Raw genomic sequence first — 21627 nt, 5'->3', positions numbered from 1 at the left:
AGTAAAGCACTATTCAGAAGAAGTAGGAGGACTCACACTACCTGACCTCAGAACTACACAGCTATGGTAGTCAAAACACCCTGGTACTGGTAAAATGACAGATACACTGACCAACAGAATTGAGATCCCAAATGTAAATCCATCCACCTCTGGTCACCTAATCATCGACAAGCGTCCAAAGTCCATCAAATGGGGAAAAGTCGGTCGTTTTAACAAATGGTGCTGGTAAAACTGGATGTCCATCTGCAGAAAAAAAACGAAACAGGACCCATACCTCACACAATACACAAAAACTAATTCAAAATGGGTCAAAGACCTAAGTATAAACCAAAAACATACAAGAAAAAATAGGATCAACACTAGAGGCCCTAGACTAAGACAGACTAGGAAGGCCCCTACAACGAACAGTGGTAAATGACTAAATTGGTTAATTGGGGCCCAGAAGAAACATATTTGGAAGAATAAAGAAAAGCATGTCCGGAAAGGAGGCATTTGGATGGACCAATGAGAATGGACAGAGAGTATATGAATCTCTGTGACTCATGCTAATGTCCATCAGATGGTATTCACCACAGAAGATGCACTTAACAACCCAAAGAGGATTATCCATCCAATGGATTCATACAACCTCTGTTCTCAACCATCCTAGTGCATGGCAACATGTTGGCAGGGATACTTTATCCATGGATACGATAGCCTGGCTCCTTCTCATCAAGTCACATCTAATAACCCCCACTGCAGATACTCCTGTCAGCAGAAGAGACCAATGATGAACCCTCAATATGGTATCATCTCTCAGAAAGGCCAGCAAGACATTTGGTGGCAAATATATTACACTGGACTCCTTCTATGCTGCCAAGGGTAGTGATTATTCCTTAACAGAATTGATAGGTACTCTGGATGTTGACTGCAATATATCTGTCAGCACCACTATCTAGGAGCTTACAGCTGACTTACTAATACGAGATCCCACACAACACCACCTCAGATAAGGGGGCCCATCTTATGGTAAAGAAGGTACAAAAATGAGTGCAAAGTCACTATGTATTTACCTCGTATTATATTAACCAAAGCCAATCTGACTTTAAAAAATGGTATAATGACCTATTACAGGCTCAGTGAAGCCTCAAAGTAAGACACAACTCTCTAGGATTGCGGCACATTACCCTCTAGGATACAGTAAATACACTAAAACAATGACCAAGGTATGGTGTGTAATACTCTCAGTAGTTACATCACAAGGCCTGAACCAAGTAGTATTAAGTGTAATTGGCCTCTTTAACCACCTCTCTAGTGACTTACTTTAAGAATTTTCCTTCCATCTCTACAAATTCTGGGTTTACAGGAATATATGAAGTTTTTTTGGATGGGAGCACATGATGTTTCCAAGATACATAAGATTTCCCCCAAGCCTGAAGCTATGATTTCTGCCTAATACCTCTGTCACCTTGGGTTGATCAATCAGCAGACAACTAGTCCCAATACTGGCAATTATCATGGTAGCTAAGATTGCTACTAAATAACCAGAGCAGAGGGGACTATGCCTGGAAGAACTGGTGCTTCTATGCCTAGTGACAACAGTAAACAGGCAACTGTAGCAAACTAAGGGCTTGAATGTCTCAGAGATGAACATTTGGTCACCAAACTAAGCAAGAAATCTAGATAAGCTAAAATGCTGGTCAAGAACACAGAAAACAAAACGATTGGATGAGACAGAAGATGACAAATGTCAATTATAACCTTAGAAACAATTTCAGCAACGGGGACTCTATTTTGTTCCACTAACCCTTCTCCAATAACTTTTTATGAAGATAAAAATGCCTCATGAACTTGAAAACTCATAGACTGGATTTAATATGCAGAAGCACAGATGTAAGCGTCTCAAGGCGTGGACCGAAGCAAAGCCACTGGTCCCCTGAAACATCCCCAGTTTACCTCTGATTTCAGTTATAACAGAGGCAGATTGTTCCCTGCATGCTCAGGCTTTCTAGGGCCATAACAGTACCCTACCTCAAGCATGAGCAGTGTGTTCCTCAATTTTCTGTCTGAGGGTCTTCTCTAATATCATAGAGCTTGCTCCAACCTCCTCTCCTTCAAGTGGACTATTGTGGTATCCACTCTGTCAGTTTCTTAGAACTGAGCTTCCACTGCACGCAACAGTGACCTCGATAATGTACCCTTTAGTTGGTTTTCCCTCCCATCTCTTTTATTCTACTCCACACCATCCTTTCTGCTTACAGATAATCAAATTGGATCCAAGATCTTGCTTCAAGCTTTGCGTTTGGTAAAATCCATACTGAGATAAAGGACAAAAGATATAAACACTCTGTAACTCAGAAATTCCTCTTTCAGACATACATCCAACATAATGTATGTGTGTTCATCAAATGACACATATTATAATTTTACAGAACTATTATTTGAACAGTTGAACACTAGAACAATATCCACCAAGAGTAGAATTCTAATTTTTAATAGATTATTCAGAAATTAAAATTAATGAAGCACAGCTACACAAAATTTTTGATGTATCTCACAAATATAAAAAAGCAGTGCAAAACAAAGAGCTAGATATAAAGAATACATACCATCTGGTTGCATACACAGACACACAAAAAATGCAAGGAACATTATTTTTCTTGGCAAGATTAGGTGGCAGAACAAAGGAGAAGGATGAGAAGAAGAAGGGTATTACCATGAGTGCACAGAGATTTGAGGGAACAGGAAAAGAACTTCTGGAGTCCTGGCAACGTTCTACTCTCGACCTGTGGGTAGTTACATGGGTGTTTGATCTGAAATAATCCCTGGAGCTGTGTATCTTTGTTTTTGTTTTTTTTTTGTTGTTGGTTTTGTTTTAGATGCACATTTCTTTACGTACATCACACTTTAAATATGTTGCACACCAATATCTAGTGATGTTATTATGCGTATAATTCTCTTTGCTAAGGATGCAGCCAAAGCAATGGCTGTTTTCTCTAGGCTTCTTTTTTTCTTTGTACTTTGAGAATTTAGTATCCCCCTTAAGGTTTTAGATTTTATTCCTCTTCTCAATGTTGAAATCCCAGCAGTATAGAGTAGAATATTTCATTACATTGCTCTTTTATTCTTTAAATAGTCTCAAATGAGAGTTTATTGAATTCATAGTATTACATATGCATTTTTAATAGTAGTTTTACTGAGGTATCATTCACATGTCATAAAATTAACCTTTTTAAAATGTACAATTCGATGGTTTTTAGTATATTCAGAGTTGTACAACCATCACAACCATTTAACTTCAGAACATTTTCATCACTCCAAAAAGAAATCCCATACCCATTAGAAGCCACTTCCCATCCCTCCTCTCCCCAGCTTCTGGCAATCACGAATCTACTCTCTGTCTCTAATCTGGCCTAATCTGGACATTTCACATACATGGAATTATGCAATATGGGACCTTTTGTGACTGGCTTTTTCACTTAGCGCAATAAAGATTTATTCATGTTGTAACATGTATCAGCATTTCCTTCTTTTCTATTGTGGAATAATACCCCATTGCATAAATACCTATTATGTTTGTGAATTCTTCAGGTGACGGACATTTGGATTGTTTCCACATTTTGGCTATCATGAATAACGCTGTGAACATTCATGTACAAGTTTTTTTTTTCCAATTATGGAATATATATATAACATAATTTGCCATTTTAACCATTTTTATCGTAGTAAGTTCACATATAACATTTGGCATAATGACATTTACGTGTACAACTCAAAGGCAACAATTACATTCATGATGTTGTGCAACTATCATCACTACCTGTTTCCAAGCGTTTCCATCATCTGTAACAGAAGCTCAGTGCCCCTTAGGCCATTTTTAAGTGTCAATTCAATGACATTAATCATATGCACAATGCTATGCAACCATCACCTACTTCCATGATCTTTTTTCACTATCCTGTGTAGATTGTGTAATATTTTTTCAGTTCTCTTAGATATATACCTAGTGTATAGAATACAACTGAATACAGTTAATTTTTGTATCCTTCAACCTTGTTGAATTAATCTAATTCTAATAGCTTATTCTGTGAATTCCTGAGGATCTTCTATATATAAAATCATATCATCTGAAAATAGGGGTAGTTTTACTTCTTTCTTTCCAAACTAGATGCCTTTTACTTCTTTTTCTTGCCTAATCACCCTGGCTAGAACCTCCAGTACGAAGTTGAATATAAATGCAAAGATCAAACATCCTTGACTTGTTCCTGATCTTAGAAGAAAACCATTCAGTCTTTCACTCTTAAGTATGAAATTAGCTGTGGGCTTTTCATAGATGCCCTATGTTTGGGGAAACTTCCTTCTTTTCCTTATTAAGCTCTCCTTTCTTTTCATCCTAACTCACTAACCAGTTTCTCCTGGCAACTCACTCTGATATTGCCTTGAGCTAAGAAAGAGACAAATTTTTTTCCACGACCCCGTAAGACATACATAAAAATAGACGACACTTGGATAAGCCATAGCAAAGCACTAATTCTTCACATATATAAGAGGACTTAACATCTTGACAAGGTGAAACACTGGAAGGGGCAGCGTGGGAAAGCGGGTGTACAGGGTGTACGGGCCTAACACGGTGGCCGTTCTGGTATTGTTTTTGCCTAGCTCGCAGAGTTAACTTTTGCATACCCCAGTGATTTGGTAATTTTGCGGTTTCCTTCTCCACCCCCCCACACACCACGCCCCCTTGTCTTTTCCGTGATGCTATCAAGTCTGAAATTAACCTATGTTCCTCTTTGGAAGGCAGAACAACAGGCAATAAATCTGGAAGACAGAGAGACTAAACAAAGGGCCAATCTTGTGACTGGAACCAGGATAGTGTCAGAGGATCTTCGAGAACACTCACAGAAGGTCAACATGTCCATCAGGTGGTCATCGTGCCCACCTCAAGGGGGGAACTGACAAATTCCTTGAGTTCTTCAGACCCAAAACCTGTCCCTATAAAACCCTCTGGTCAGCCTCCAGGAGACAGATTTTGGAGGAGCTCATTCCCCTCTGCCTCTTGTATACCGGTATACAATACAGACCCTGTCACTGCTCACCTCACCCATGTCTCAGTATTGGCTCCTGCGGCAGGCAGCTGGAAGCCATGCTTTGCCGTAACAACACCGTCTGAGCAGCCAGCATAAACAATTCCACTCCTAGACTCTCACTCTGGGCACTGAGCGAGAAATATTTTTGGATCTTGAACTTCTTTTGAATTCACAAGTCAGAGCACTTTTCCTTCTTGAGCCAGTCTGCTTATTTGACTTTTGACAGGACTATTTGAAAAGAACTGACCCTTTGCCCATGGCTAGACATTTCCTTGAATAAAATAAACAGAGTTCACAATTTCACCAAGTAGAGTCAACAAGTCTCTGAATCCTTCCACACTCCCCCTTTGGTAATTAAAAAAATATTATGCACATAGTCTTTAAATAAAATCTCCCATTTGATTTCTTGTCACATTTCATAAGCACAAAAGCTATACTATCTCCAAATCTAGCTCGGACTCAATTCAAGGCTGGGGACCTAGTGACACAGTTGGACGTTGCAACTTCTCTGAACTGTTCTGGTAATACGTCCTCTCTGAAGAGCTCAAAGGTACAGCAACAATGTGCTACTATCCATGGATAACAACAGTTAGCCTAGCAGCTGACAGTAGCTGCAGTTCCTGCTAGTTCCCAGCATTGTATCTGGGTCTTGAAAAAGTACAAAGAGTACCTGAGTTCAGAGACATTTGATTTCAAATAGAGAAGTCATTTGTGGCAAAGTGGTTAAATGCCATGGCCTCCAACCAAAAAGTCGGCAGTTCGAATCCACCAGGTGTTCCTTGGAAACTCTATGGGGCAGTCCTACGCTGTCCTATAGGGCCCCTATGAGTCGGAATTGACTTGATGGCAGCGGGTTTGGTTTGCTGGTTTTCTCAACTGGATTCATTTGCTAGTTAGCAATTTAAGGAGTTGTTTTTGGTGGCTATTTTGAATGGTCTTCTTACCCAGTGAAGACACTGAAAATAACTAGATAAAGGCATTCCTAAGGAAAAAAGAAAGACTGAACAGTCATACATTTTACTTTATCCTAACTCCAATAAGTAATAGCAGGTTAAGGGATTATCATCAAAGTCCGAAATGATCCTGTTCTTTTAAACCTATTCACTCTTACTGTCCTGAGAAAGGCAGAGGAGGAAAAAAAAAAAAAAAAAAAAGCTTATCTATGGCCCTTGTCTTCAGATAGAAAAGGATTTTAAATTTCAGATGGTTAGCTCTCTGACAAGGGCTCTGTCTCTTCCCCATAACCACTTCTATATGCTCACTGGATCAAAAAGTCCTTTAGGAGCACATATCTAAAAAAAACAAATGGTTATCCGTGTGTGATCCAAAAAGCAAGTCAGGGCACAAGATCATCAAACAGACTTCTTTAACCTTGATGGGTAAATGGGACGTATATCTTGTAGGAAAGCCAGTATACACCTAAAAATGTACCATCATTTTGTACACTACCTGTCTAGGTTTCCTACTGCATCTATAAAAAATTACAACTTAGTGGCTTAAAACAACACATTTTATTATCTTTTAGTTCTGTAGGTTAGAAGTCTAAAATGAGTCAACAGAAGTGCGTTTCTTCTGTAGGCTGCAGGGGAGAATCTCTTTTCTTGCCTTTTGGACCTTCGAGACGCTGCTCCCATTTCTTGGCTCATGGCCCTGTAGCATTCTGACCTGTTCCAGTGGTCTCATCTCCTTATGACTGTAACCCTCCTATCTCCTTCTTATGAGGATCCTTGTGATTACATTAGGTTCACTCAGGTAATCCAGGCTAATCTCCCCATCACAAATCCTCAACTTAATCATATTTGTAAATTTCCGATGGCTAAATAAGGTCACATATTCACAGGTTTCAGAGATTAGGATGTGGGAATATTTGGGGAATCACTATTCTGCCTACCACAGTATAAAAGTGAAAGTCAATATAAAATGTTCACTCCTCTAGAGGTGTGAAATAATCTCTACTTTTAGAAATAGATAAATAAAATCTACCATGTACTTCCAGTTCCAGTTCCAGTACCATGGAAGGAGAGAGTCCAGAAAAATCCTCAAGACATACTGTTCTTAAAATACTTAATAAGATACTATATATATATATATATATACAAAATATATACACATATATATAAATACATGGCTGAAAATAAGAGAAATTTTCAGAAATCAGAAACCACTTGTTGTTGTCGTTAGATGCCACTGAGTTAGTTCCAACTCATAGCAACCCTATATACAACAGAATGAAACACTGCCCGGTCCTGTACCATCCTCATGATCATTGTTACGCTTGCCCCATTGTAGCCTCCACTGTGTCAATCCATCTCATCGAGGGTCTTCCTCTTTTTTGATGACCCTCTACTTTACCAAGCACAATGTCCTTCTCCAGGGACTGATCCCTCCCGATAATATGTCCAAAGTATGTTAGAAGAAAGCTCACCATCCTTGATTCTAAGGAACATTCTGGCTGTACTTCTTCCAAGAAACCACAAGAAAATGTTAATCCACTGAGGTAGACAAGTGCTGGAGTGCACCTCCTGATACCTGAAGCAGTAGAGCCTGGGTTTCAAAAGTACAAGGTAAAGTGCATATGGTGAACTGCATGAGGATCAAGCGGGATCAGAAGTCGAATAAGGCCTGATCCCAAAGAGCGATACCCGCAAGTGGCTGAATTAGAAAGAAAAGTAATCCACATAAGCACAAAACGGGTTTATTTGCATGTTTCAGGATTTTGGCGCCAGTAAATTTTTTTTTTCTTTTTAGAATTCTTTCTAATAATTTCCCACACTTAAGCATATACATTCAAGGGTTTGCAGCTGGAATTCACACTACGCGAACACCTGAAAAAACTCCAAGTCAGAAGTTTAAAGTGCTTTTGGGTTTGTAGTGCCCTTAGGCACTTGGCAGATGAAATGCAAATTCTTACTAGAAAGAAAAGCATTTTAAATTCAGATATTAAAGAACTTCCACTAATAAAATCCCAAGGAATATGTTTAAATAAAGTCATAAAACATATAGGGAAACAAGCAATAATAATTTTAAAAGTCCACAAAAATAATAAACTACAAAATCGTATCTTTAAAGACTGTAGATACCAGAATTATCAGATAAAGGATATAAAAATAAGTATGTCTCATATATTGAAAGTGTTAAAAGAAGACATTAAAACTATGATAGAAGAGGAAAGAATAAAAGTGACCACACAGATTTGAAAATTTAAAAAACACAGAACTTCCAGAAATGAAAACCATATTGATTAAAAATATCAACTAAAAATAAACCACAAATACTTCTGAATAATTTAATTGGAAAGACAGATTACTCAGAATGCAGCGCAAGAGACTTATATATGGAAAATATGTTAAGAGTCATTGAATACTAACGAGAAGAACTCACAATGGCTGAGAATTTTCTAAAATTGACAAAGATACTCATCTTTAGATTCAGGAATCCCAAAGAGCCCCAAGAAGGACAAATAAAAAGAAATAAATGATATCCCTGTAATATGCCATGTGTGGAACACTAAATACAAAGTGAAGAAGTAAAGGATCCAAAGAGAACAGGCCAATAATATCAAAAAAAAAAAAAAGGATGACCACCAAACTAACAGCAGACTTCTCAGCATCAAAAGCGATATTCAAAAGACAGCAGAACAAAATCCTCGGATGCTAAGAGAAAATACCTCTCAACTTCAAGCTGCATACCTATTAGAAATTATTATTTGTGAATACAGGAGACGAAATGTTTTCAAAGAAAAATAGTCTGCAATGTGTCTACTTGGCTAGGTTGAACTACACTTTTCATAATGTCTTTCCTTCTATGTTTGTCTAAGTTCTCTGGCCAACTATACTACTTACCTTTAAAGAGGCTCACAAATCACATTTTTGTACAGTAAATCCTTTTGAGCTAGTTTCCCAATTCCAGGATGTTAGGCATACTATCCTCTGTGATCCAAAAACATCCATTATATACCTTTATTATATACCACACAGTCTTTTTATAATTGTTTACTTGTTTGTTTCAATCACTAGAATGGAAATATTTTAAGAACAAAAGAAAAAAACAAGATGAGGCAAATAACCAAATTAAGAAATGAAACTGGAGACATTATAACAGATCCAACTGAGATAAAGAGGACCATAACAGATTACTATGCAACATTGTATTACAACAAATTTGAAAACCTAGATGAAATGGAAAAATTCCTAGAAACACACAACCTACCTAAACTAACACAAATAGAGGTAGAAAATCTAAACAGACTCATTACAAAAGAAGAGACTGAAGATTTCATCCAAAAAAAAAAAAAAAACCCCAGGACCAGATGGCTATACTGGGGAATTCTATCAAACAGAAAGAGAAGAACTGATACTGATTCTACTCAAACTCTTCAAAAACAGAAGAGGAAAGAACACTCCCTAACTCTTTCTATAAAGAAAGGATAACCCTGACACCTAAATCAGGCAAAGACATTACAAAAGAAAATTATAGACCATATCCTTCATGAACATAGATGTAAAATTTTTCAAGAAAATTCTAACCAACAGAATTCAGCAACACATCAAAAAATTCATACACCATGATCAAGAGGGACTCATACGAGGACTACAAGGGTGGTTCAACAGTAGAAAATCAATCAATGTAATCCACCACATAAATGTAACAAAAGAAAAGAACCATATTATCATATCGATTAATGCAGAAAGGGCATTTGATAAAATTCAACACACTTTCCTGATAAAGACCCTCAGCAAAATAGAAAAGGGAAATTTTTCAACATAATTAAGGGCATATATGCAAAACCAATAGCCAAAATTATACTCAAAGGAGAAAGACTTAAAAGCTTCCCTTTGAGAAGAGGAAGGAAGCAAAGATGCCCATTATCACCACTCTTAGTAAATATCGTACTGGAAGTCCCAGTCAGAGCAATAAGGCAAGAAAGAGAACAGGTATCCAAATCAGAAAGGAAGAAGTAAAACTATCTCTACTCGCAGATGACGTGATCCTATACACAGAAGATTCTAAAGATTTCACAAGAAAACTGCTGGAACTAATAGAATTCAACAACATTGCAGGGTAGAAGATCAACATATAAAAGTCAGTTGGGTTCCTAAACACTACCTAACTTACCTACCTAACCTACCTACCTACCAATGGTCATCGAGTTGATTCTGACTCACAGCAACCCTACGGAACAGAGTAGAGCTGCCCCATAGGGTTTCCAAGGCTGTAATCTTTATAAAAGTAGATTGCTACATTCTTCCTTTCGGTTAGCAGCCAAGTGCTTAACCACTACACTACCAGGGCTCCTTATACTAACAAGGAGTATTCCAAACAAGAAATAAAAAAAAAAAAAATTTACAATAGCCCCCATAAAGATAAAATACCTAGAAATTAACCTAACCAGGACATAAAAGACATACAATAAAACCTATAAAATACTACTACCAACATAAATGGAAACCAACATAAATGGAAGGACATTCCATGCCCATGGATTGGAAAATTTAATAGAGTGAAAATGTCAATTCTACTTATAGTAATCTACAGATACAATGCAATCCCAATACAAATCCCAATGACATTCTTTAATGAAATGGAAAAAACCAACTTCATATGGAAAGGAAAGAAACCTGGAATAGCCAAAGCAATACTGAAGAAGAACAAAGGAAGCCACACACTCCCTGATATCAAAACATACTACACAGCCACTGAAATCAAAACAGCCTGGTATTGGTTCAACAACAGACACATATACCAGTGGAATAGAATTGAGAACCCAGAAATGAATTCAGCCATCTATGAACAACTGATCTTCGACAAGGAGTCAATGTCCATTCAATGGGGCAGAAACAGGGTCTTTGGTAAATGGTGCTAGCACTACTAGATGTTTAGTGCTTCTTTTCTAACTCCTAGTTCACTGCGTAGTATCTAGGGTCTCAAAAGCCTGCACGCAGGCATCCAAATCACAAATTGGTCTCTACTTTCCTGGAACAGCAGAGGAAGAAGAAGCATCAGGAACTGAAGAAGAACATGGAATGTGTGGTTACTTGCCTTGATGAACAACTGCCTCCTTTGCCATAAGACCAGAAGAACTAGATAGTGCCCAGCTACGATTGCCGAATATTTTGATCAAAGATTCCATACAGAATCCTAATCAAAAGGGGGAAAATGCAGAAGAAAATTTCAAATTCTCAGGAACTCTAGACTTCCTGGAGCCACGAAGGTTTTAAGAAACCCCTGAAACCACTGCTCTGAAATAATCTTTAAACCTTAAACAACAGTTTTGCTTAACTAGTAAAAATGTTTGTCTTCACACATCCAAACTCCCTGAGGGGCTGAATCACTGGGTGAGGGTTGGGGACCATGGTCTCGAGGGACATCTAGCTCAATTGGTATAACATAGTTTATTAAAAAAAAAGTTCTACATCCTACCTTAGTGAGTAGCATCTGGGGTCTTAAAAGCTTATGAGCAGCCATCTAAAATACTCCACTTGTCCCACCCCATCTGGATCAATCGAGAATGAAGAAAAGCAAAGATACAAACAAAATATTAGTCCAAATGATTAACAAACCACAACTACCACAGCCTCTGCCAGACTGAGTCCAGCACAACTAGATAGTACCCGGCTACCACCACCAACTGCTCTGACAGGGATCACAATAGAGAGTTCCGGACAGAGTTGGAGAAAAATGTAGAACCTCTAACTCACAAAAATAAACCAAACATACTGCTCTGACAGAGACTGGAGAAACCCCGGGAGTAAGGCCTCTGGACACCCTTTTAACTCAATACTGAAGGCACTCCTGAGGTTCACCATTCAGCCAAAGATTAGACAGGCCCATAAAGCAAAAAGAGACTAAATGGACACAGCAGCCCAGGGGCAAGGACAAGAAAGCAGGAGGGGACAGAAAGTTGGCAATGGGGAACCCAAGGTGAGAAGGGGAGAGTGTTGACACATTATGGGGTTGGCAACCAATGTCACAAAACAATATGTGTATTAATTGTTTAATGAGAAACCTTCACCTAAAGCACAATTAAAAAAAGGCAAAAAAAAAAAAGCTTGTCTTGACCATTATACTCTTTTAAAAACTGTCTATATGGGATCAAATTAACAGCAACTTGAAAGATTACACAGAAACCTCAGGAGGCAGTGAATTTATATTAGTAGGGGAGGAACAACTTGGAAAAGGAAGAGGAGAATGGTTGAACAACTCAAAGAATGTAATCAATGTCACTAAAAGGTACATGTAGAAACTATTGTTCTATGTTTTGCTGTGTACATTCTCAATGACAGTAAAAAAATAATAGTATTAAGAAAAGTTTAAGCCAAAAAAAAAAAAAAATTCTCGGGCAATACAGACAAAAAGGAAAAAAATAATAATAGTGCTGGCAAAACGATAACCAGTTGCAGAAAAATTAAACAGGAACCATACCCCATACCATACACAAAAACTAACTCAAAATGGATCAAAGAACTAATTGTTAAATGTAAAACTATAAAATTCCTGGAAGAAAACATAAGGAGAAAGCTATGGGACCTAATCTATAGTAAAAATAGGATAACAAATGCATGAATAGCAAAAGATAGAATACATAAATGAGACCTCATAAAAGTAAAAACTTATGCTCATCAATAGAGACTATCAAAAGAGTAAAAAAGACAATCTACAAACTAAGAAAAAATCTTGGGAAACAACGTATCTGACAAGAGGCTCATCTCTAAAATTTATAGAAAGCATCAACTCAACAACAAAAAAACCCAATTATAAAATGGGCAAAGGACATGAATAGAACCCCCATCAAAGAGGACATCTAAGCAGCCAACAAACGATGAAAAGACGCTTATGATCATTATCTGCTACCAAAACCAAACCAAACTCGTTGCCATCAAATCGATTCCAACTCATAGCGACCCTACAGGATACACGTAGAACTGCCGCACAGGGTTTCCAAGGAGTGGCAGATAGATTCGAACTGCCGACCTTTTGCTTAGCAGCCGAGCTCTTAACCACCATGCCACCAGGACTCCCATTATCCACTAGAGAGATGCAAATCAAAACTAAAATGAGATACCATCTCACCCTGGCTAAAATGGCACTTAAAAAAAAAAAGAGGTAAAAACAAATGTTGACAAGGATGTGGTAAGACTGAAACCCTTATGCATTGCTGGTAGGTCTGTAAAATGGTACAACCAATATGGAAAATGGTGTGGTACTCCCTCAAAAAACTAGAAATAGAACCACCCTATGAACCAGCAATCCCACTCACAGGATTTCCAAAGAGTGGCTGGTGTATTCGAACTGCTGACCTTTTGGTTAGCAGCCAAATGTTTAACCAGGGTGCCACTAGAGCTCCAGCATATACCCTAGAGACCTAAAAGCAGTGAGAGAAGAAGACATATGCATGCCTATGTTCACTGCAGCTTTATTCACAATAGCAAAAAAATGGAAACAACCAAAGTACCCATCAACAGAGGAATGGATAGCAAAATGTGGTACATATATATTAATGGAATACTACACACACCATAAAGAGCAGTGATGACTCAATAAAACGTATAACGTGAATAGACCTGGAGGGCATAATGCTAAGTGAAATAAGCACAATAAAGACAAATACTGTATGATCCCTCTTTTATAAGAAGACAAGAATAGATATATATAAAGAAACCAAAGTTCAATGGTGGTTACCAGTAACAGGAGAGGGGTGGGAGGGAAGCAGGCTTTAGACTGTAGAATCCTGTTATTTTTGCTGATGGGCAAAAGGATACCGAATGTGGGTATAGTGAGCACAACATGATCAAAGTAAATAATGTCACTGAGACGCACTCAAGAGAAAAGGATGCCTGTATTAATGAATTTGATACACATAAGATGGCAATAATTTCAACGACGGCCAAAAACTGGAGTGTATAATCGCACATCAATGGCTATAGATATATACAGGTAGGTACAGATGTATCCATATGTGAGAACAGATGAAAGTGTCTATATGTGTAAATTCAGACATATTCACTGAAGACACAACTACAGATACTCCTCAGACATAACCAAACACCTTCCAAGATTGGTTTTCTTGGACTGAAAGCTGAGGACCATAGTCTCACAGGACAACTGAGTCAACTGGCATAATACACTTTACAAAGTTCGTGGTCTGCATCCTAGTGAACTAAGTAGCATCTGGGGTCTTAAAAGTTTGCCAGCAGCCAACTAAGATACAACTATTAGTCTCTACTTATCAGGAGCAAAACAGTAAGAAAAAACAAAAAAACAAACCCAGTGCCGTCGAGTCAATTCTGACTCATAGCAACCCTACAGGACAGCGTAGAACTGCCCCATAGAGTTTCCAAGGAGCGCCTGGTGGATTCAAACTGCTGACCCGTTGGTTAGCAGCCATAGCACTTAACCACTATGCCACCAGGGTTTCCAAAAGAGTAAGAAGGTAACCAAAAGCTCAGAGAAGAAGTCTACAAGGCTAATAAGCCTACAGGAGTCTTTGTTATTCTTCCTTTTATCTCATCAATCACACATTTTTTATGTATAAATGATTTCATTTAAAAATTTGAAAGGCATTCAAATAAAATGAAATGCTTGTTACTGAATCTCAAGTTCTCAATCTCTTCAAATATGGGCTTATCTTAGAGAAGCCAGTGACACTTGATACCTGGAGGGTTGGCTACTACAATTTTGGGAGAACGCTACAGCATAGTGGTTAAGTTTTCCCTTTCAGACAGGTTAGTACAAATTCTAGCTCTATGGCATTATGCAAGTTACATTTTCCTCCAAAGCTTTATTATTTCTCATCTCTAAATATAAAATGGAGATAATAATACTCCTTCTTTTAGGAGTGTTTTGAGTATTAAATGATACAACGCATGTGAAGTGTTTACCACGATGCCCATCACTGTGATTGAAACTCTCAAGGAATACTGGCTAATATTAAGATTTCAATGTTTTAGTTTATTTGGTATTCTTTTCTGGTGCCAAAGCCATTTATGTACACTAGTACCAGTCCTTACTGAGGTCAAGGATATAATGTAAAACCTCCCTCATGTAGGGTAGACTTGCTGCCAAAGAACAAAACATCACTAGCATATAGGGCAAGCCAACAATGATATACATGAGGGGTTCAGTTTCAATTTTCTACTACTGTACGCCACCCAAGAGCCAAAGCATGAGATTCCACACAGCCATAAGCTCTTTTGCAGTAACCACTGAGCCCAAACTATTGTCAAAGCACCATATCTTACATTGGTAACACTTTTTGAAAGTAATTTCATATTATGATCCAACGTGGTTCTCACAGTAATCCTGTGAAAGTAAGACAGGGAATGTTGATGTCTAGTTTTAGTGGAGACTCCTAGTCTCATGTTCTTTTCTCTCTTTTTTATTTCTTAAAAATGTTATTGTTTTTGGTAAAAGTTTACACAGTAAATTAGTTCCCATTTGACAATTTCCATACAAAGTGTTCAGTGATACTAGTCACATTTTTCACAACGTGTCAACATTTTCTTTAATTGCATTCTAGTTGTTCCATTTCTAGTAGTCTGGTTTCCTTGCTCCATTATCTACTCATCTTTGCTTTAGGGTAAATGTTCATCTTTTGGTTTCATAATAGACGGTTTTTTAGTAGAGCACAGTACTTACAGGTAATATCCTTTCTGTGCTACTTTGATATTTTGCTAAAAGGTAATGTCAAGGGATAGTTCTGATTCGAGGCTTAAAGAGTATCTCAGGGCGATAGTCTCAGGGAATACTATGGTCTCAACTGATCCAGTAAATCTGGACTAATTAAGAATTTGAGTTCTGTGTTTTTCTCCCCTTCTATCATGGTCCATCTATGGTCGCCCTGATCAGAAAAGTAAGCAGCGGTAGCCAGGCAACATCTAGTTCTTCTGGTCTCATGGTAGATGAGGACTTGGCTTATTTAGGTTATCATCCCTGTATACTAGGAGACTTTGGTATCCTTCTAACTCTTTTGCTCCTGACAACACCAATTCTTGTATCTTAGATGGCTGCTCTCAATCTTTTAAAACCCAAGACACTACTCACTTCACTAGGATGCAGAACATAAACTTTGTAAACTATTTTATGCCATTTGACTGAGCTGTCCCATGAGACTGAAGTCCTAAGCCTTCAAATCTAGAAAAATAATCCCACAGTTGTTGTATGTCAGAGAAGTACCCATAACTAAGTCTTCCATGAATATATGTTCCTGCACACACATACCTGTACTTACACAAACATACAGATACTTCTTGCTGTTATTAATGACATTGTTTGATGACCTCTGCATTTGGTTGGATCACCTTCCTTGGGAATAGGCATAAATATAGATCTCTTCCAGCTGGTTGGCCAGGTAGCTGTCTTCCACATTTCTTAGCATAGACAAGTGAGCACTTCCAGTGCTGCATCTGTTTGTTGAAACATCTCGAATTGCTATTCCATCAATTCCTGGCCCCTTGTTTTTTGCTAATGCCTTCAGTGAAGCTTGGACTTCTTTCTTCAGTACCATCAGTTCTCGATCATATGCTACCTCCTGAAATGGTTGAATGTCGACCAATTCTTTTTGGTATAGTGACTGTATTCCTTTCATCTTCTTTTGATGCTTCCAGCATCGTTTAATATTTCCCCTGTAGAATCCTTCAATATTGCAACTCAAGGCTTGAATTTTTTATTCAGTTCAGCTTGAGAAATGCCAAGTGTGTTCTTCCCTTTTGGTTTTCTGTCTCCAGATCTCTGCACATTTCATTATAATACTTTCTCTTCTCCAGCCACCTTTGAAATCTTCTGTTCAGCAATTTTATGTCATTTCTTCCTTTCGCTTTAGCTATTCGACGTTCAAGAGCAAGTTTCAGAGTCTCTTGTGACACACATTTCGGTCTTTTCTTTCTTTCCTGTCTTTTTAATGACCTCTTCCTTTCTTCATGTATGTCCTTGATGTCATTCCACAATTCATCTGGTCTTCAGTCATCAGTGTTCAAAGCGTCAGATCTATTCTTCAGATGGTCTCTAAATTCAGGTACGATATACTCAAGGTCGTACTTTGGTTCTCGTGGACTTGTTCTAGTTTTCTTCAGTTTCAACTTGAACTTGCATGTAAGCAATCGGTGGTCTGTTCCACAGTCAGCCCCTGACCTTGTTCTGACTGATGATACTGAGCCTCTCCATAGTATCTTTCCACAGATGTAGTCGATTTGATTCCTGTGTATTCCATCTGGTCCATGTGTATAGCTGCCGTTTATGTTGGCAAAAAAAGTATTTGCAATGAAGAAGTTGTTGGTCTTGTAAAATTCTATCATGTGATCTCAGGCATCATTTCTATCACCAATCACTGATAATTATCAATGTATCCTGGTAGCATGTTCGATCAATTTCAGACTGCAGAAGTTAGTAAAAATCTTCAATTTCTTCATCTTTGGCTTAAGTATTTGGTGTGTAAATCCAAATAATAGTCATATTTATTGGTCTTACATTGTAGGGGTATGGATATTATCCTATCACTGACAGCACTGTACTTCAGGATAGACCTTAAAATGTTCTTTTTGACGATGAATGTGAAGCCATTCTTCTTCAAGCTGTCATTCCTGGCATAGACGACCATATGACTGTCCAATTTAAAATGGCCAATACCAGTCCATTTCAGCTCACTGATGCCTACGATATCAATGTTTATGCATTCCATCTCACTTTTGATGATTTCTAATTTTCCTAGATTCATACTTCATACATTCCATATTCTATTGTTAATGGATGTTTGCAGCTGTTTTGTCTCATTTTATGTCACACTGCATCAGCAAATGAAGGTCCCGAAAGCTTTAATCCATCCACATTAAGGTTAGCTCTACTTTGAGGAGGCAACTCTTCCCCAGTCATATTGTGAGTGTCTTCCAACCAGAGGGGCTCATCTTTTGGCACTATATCGATGTTCCACTGCTATTCATAAGGTTTTCACTGGCTAATGCTTTTCAAAAATAGACTGCCAGGTCCTTCTTCCTAGTCTGTCTTAGTCTGGAAGCTCAGCTGAAACATCTCCATCAGGGGTGACCCTGCTGGCATTTGAATACCGGTGGCATGGTTTCCAGCATCGCAGCAACACCCAAGCCCCCACAGTATGACAAACTGACAGAAGCATGAGGGATATCATTAATATCACATGCAAGTAAAATTTTGCTGGGGAACATTCAAAAGCAACTGCAGCAGTAGCATATTGACAGGGAACTGCCAGATATTCAAGCCAGATTCAGAAGAGGACATGGAACCAGGGATACATACACCCTTGCTGAGGTCAGATGGATCTTGGCTGAAAGCAGAGAATACCAGAAAGATGTTTACCTGTGTTTTATTGACTAGGCAAAGGCATTTGGCTGTGTGGATCATGACAAATTATGGATAACACTGCAAAGAATGGGAATTTCAGAACGCTTAATTGTGCTCATGAGGGACCTGCACATAGATCAAGAGACAGTCATTAGAACAAGGGGTACTGAGTGGCTTAAAATCAGGAAAGGTGTGTGTTAGGGCTGTATCCCTTCACCATACCTATTCAATCTGTATGCTGAGCAAATAATCCAAGAAGCTGGACTACATGAAGAAGGAGGGCATCAGGACTGGAGGAAGACTCATTAACAACCTGCATTAGCAGATGACATAACCTTGCTTGCCGAAAGCAAAGAGGACTTGAAGCACTTACTGACGAAGATCAAAGACCACAGCCTTCAGTATGGATTACACCACAACATAAAGAAAACAAAAATCCTCACAACTGGACCAATAAGCAACATCATGATAAACGAAGATTGAAGTTGTCAAGGATTTCACTGTACTTGAATCCACAATCAACATTCATGGAAGCAGCAGTTAAGAAATCAAAAGATGCACTGCATTGGGCAAATCTGTTGCAAAACCAAAAAACCAAACCCATTGCTGTGGAGTCGATTCTGACTCGCAGGGACACTATACAACAGAGTAGAACTGCCCCATAAGAATTCCAAGAAGCACCTGGTGGATTCAAACTGAACTTCTGATTAGCAGCTATAGCTCTTAACAATTAAGCCAGCAGGGTTTCCTATCAAAATGCAAAGGTGTCACCCTGAAGACTAAGGTGCGCCTTACCCAAGCCATGGTGTCTTCAATCGCCTTATACGCATGTGAAAGCTGGATGTGGAATAAGGAAGACAGACAAAGAACTGACGCCTTTGAGTTGTGGTGGTGGTGAAGAATGTTGAAAATGCTATGGACTGCCATTAGAACAAACAAATCTGTCTTCGGAGAAGTATGACCAGAATGCTCCTTAGAAGCAAGGATGATAAAACTGCGTTTCCTCTGTTGTACACGGGGTCACTATGAGTTGGAATCAACTCGACAGCACCTAACAACACAGATACTTCTATCTGCGTACACATATCATACACCTGTACTTACCCACATACCTATATGCCTATACCCATACATATGTGACCATACACTCATTTTTGGGTCATTATTGTTGTTCTCAAATTATATGTCAAATTCTTTAGAACAAAAATCCTTGTCTCTTGAGCGATTCTCGGTGACATCATTTATTTAGTCAAGCTGTGCCCACTACACCCACATTTGGTGCTACTTGTCCCATCACCAAAAATAACAAGTATCTACAATCTAGAGTGTGATTCCCCCCCTCCCCACTCCTGCTGTTAACCACCAAGGAACATTGGTCTATCTCTAGATATTTCTATTCTTGTCTTCTTATGAAAGTGGGATTCTTAATGTAATTATCTTATTTCACTTAACACTATGTCCTCCAGATCCAACCATGTTATAGCATGTTTTGAGGACTCATCATTGTTGCACAGTATTCCATTGTATGTATGTACATTTTACTTACCCATTCTTTGATGAGCACTTTGGTTGTTTCCACTTTTTTAATATTGTGATTAATGCTGCAGTGAATACAAGTGTGTATGTCTGTTTGTGCCTCTTATATTAGGTCTCTCGGGTATATAATTAGGAAAGGGATTGCTGGGTCATAAATTAGTTCTAGTTCCAGTTTTCTGAGGAAGCACCAAGCCATTTTCCACAGTTGTTTTACCATTTTATAGTCCCACCAGTAATGGATAAGGGTTCCAATCTTACCACACTCTCTCCAACATTTGTTGTTATCTAATTTCACATTCTTTCTCTGATACTTTATTACTTCCAAAGACTGTCAGTTGCTGCTTTGGGACTAAAATCATGGAGTCTATATAGTGGTAACATTATTGAGCCCACTAATTTTTTTCAGCATAGTAGGAACTTACTTCTTTCTTTCAATGAATATTCATTGAATATATCTTATGACTTTGGAACTAAAGATGTAATAGCAAATAGGCAGTAAGAAAGAAAAACAAAAACCCCTGTTCTGATGAAGCAGGAGGCAGACAAAACATATTTAGTAGTTAGAAGGCAGTAAGTGCTATGGGGTAAGATAAAGCAGAAAAGGGGCATAAGGTATGTGTGTAAGGGGTGTGGCTTGTTGATATCATATTTGAGCGAAGACCTGAAGGAGTGGTGAATGATGAATATCTGAAAGGAGAGCAGTCTTCCATAGAGAAGAACCATTAAATGTAAAGGCTTTGAGTGGTCTCTTCTATTTGAAGAACACCAAAGAGGCCAGCGCTCCCAAAGCAGAGTGAGTGAAAGGAGAGCAGAAGATGTTAAAGAGACCACCAGGGTCCAGGCCATAAAGGCCTTATGAGCCATTGTAAAAACAATGGAGTGAAACAGGAAGCCAAGACAGAGCTCTGAGAGAGGACTGAGATGATCTGAATCATATTTTTAAAGGTTCACCATGGTTTCTACATCAAGAATAAAATGTAAGGGCATTCCAGAGGAAAGACAAGACCAATAATCCATTAAATAAAACTAAGTTAGTGTGTTGCTCTCTTCCTTCCATATCTGTGTTGTGCAAGGCAGAAGATGAGTAGTGAATACCCATTAAACCTCTAGGAAATTGCAAGGGTTGGATTCCTCAGGGGAATGTCATTTACTTTTGGCAGGTAAGGAAATATTCCTAGATGATACAGAGGTATCCTTTCTCCTGTTAGTGGTGCCTGGGTGGCAGAAAAGTGAAATTGTTGGCTCTGAAACACCTAGATATTCCAGATCTGTTGCTGTAATGCAGGTTTTATGAGATACGCATGGAGTTTCTTCCTCTTATTCCAACTTAAAAATTCCCTAATTGGTTTGAGTTCAGGTTCTGTGTCACAGTGCTGGGATTTTTTTTTTTTTCTGATGTAATTTTTTTTTTTAATTGTGCTTTAGATAAAAGTTTAGAATGCAAATTTGGTTCTCATTCAAAAATTTATACACAAATTGTTTAGTAGTATTGGTTGAAGTCACCACAAAGTGTCAGCACTCTCTCCCTTTCGACCCCAGGTTCCCCACGTCCGTTCTAGTTTTCCTGTCCCTTCGTGCATTCTCTTCTTTGCTTGTGGGCAAATATTGCCCAATTGGTCTCACATACTTGATTGGACTAAGAAGCACATTCCTCACTTGTCACTGTTTGTCTTACTGGCCTATGTAATCTTTTACTGAAATGTGCACTTCCAGAGTG

Source organism: Loxodonta africana, chromosome 12 (genome assembly GCF_030014295.1).
Source record: "Loxodonta africana isolate mLoxAfr1 chromosome 12, mLoxAfr1.hap2, whole genome shotgun sequence".
Lineage (NCBI taxonomy): Eukaryota > Metazoa > Chordata > Mammalia > Proboscidea > Elephantidae > Loxodonta > Loxodonta africana.
Note: the sequence above shows the minus strand (reverse complement) of the source record.